The sequence below is a fragment of the Aplysia californica genome, unplaced genomic scaffold, assembly GCF_000002075.1.
Source record: "Aplysia californica isolate F4 #8 unplaced genomic scaffold, AplCal3.0 scaffold00654, whole genome shotgun sequence".
Lineage (NCBI taxonomy): Eukaryota > Metazoa > Mollusca > Gastropoda > Aplysiida > Aplysiidae > Aplysia > Aplysia californica.
Window position 1 is genome coordinate 325,160 of NW_004797924.1, and position 1,113 is coordinate 326,272.

Consider the following 1,113-nt stretch of genomic DNA (forward strand, 5'->3'; position numbering starts at 1 on the left):
ACACACACACACACACACACACACACACACACACACACACACACACGACATCTCCAGTACAACACACACAAACACACACGATATCTCCAGTACAACACCACAAACACACACGACATCTCGTTCCTGACCCTATACATGCTGAACAAATCCAAGCCTTGTCATATTGATCGCACACCGGTCATCAGGGGCGGCCACCCCGAGGGTTTATGACGACTATTTCTCGGCCGGCATAAATCATTTACTGGTGACCCGCTCCCCGTTCGTTTATTACTCACGTCCTATTGGCCCAAACAAATGAAAAGGGAATGATTTATGGCGTTCTGGTCACATGCAATTTCCCTCAATACCACTTTTCACCTTCAGGTCTAGAAGCGAGCAGAACAATTTGCCACGTTTTCTCCGGCTCACAAAACCCAAAGATCCATCACAGCCGCCTCCTATTACAAGCCGGTCACGTGGTCTTGACAACAGCTTTTCATTGGGTCAGCACCGGCGTCAGGGGAGAGGATCCCATGAATGTCTGTAGCCATGACGCACAAATACGACTGTCAGAAATTGAGAAGCTGCGCCTTTTTCTGCGTGTTTGTTTGGAATGAGCAACGGAGAGGCCCACTCAGAGTGGTAGTCGTGATAATTTCTCGGCGCTATCACTAGAGTTGGTTAAGCCAGATGGCGAGGCTCAGCTGGTTGGTAATGAAACAATCTTACGACCGACCGAGTTACGGCCCTTTCTTACGACAGTTTTCCTTTTTACTTGCTATTGACTGCTTGTCTGAGTTTTGTACTCAGAAACGTTATAGTATATGGATCTTAAAGTAAAGCGTTCTCCTTTCTCGTCGAATCTCCAAAGGTACTTGTGAGTTTGAGTCGTCTATTATTTTTTTATTTGGCTCACTAACCACTTGACTTATAAATCCGTCTAATCAGAAATGGATGATAAATCTGGGAGTCTTATTGCCTCTTAAATAGTCTTAACATGTCACACCGTGTGCAATGAGGGATTAAACCCGAATCATTCGGACCCGCATACACGAGGACGTATTACAATGATGGAGCGTAGCAATTTGTCAGGTTCAATGATCAGAGAGAGAGAGAGAGAGAGAGAGAGAGAGA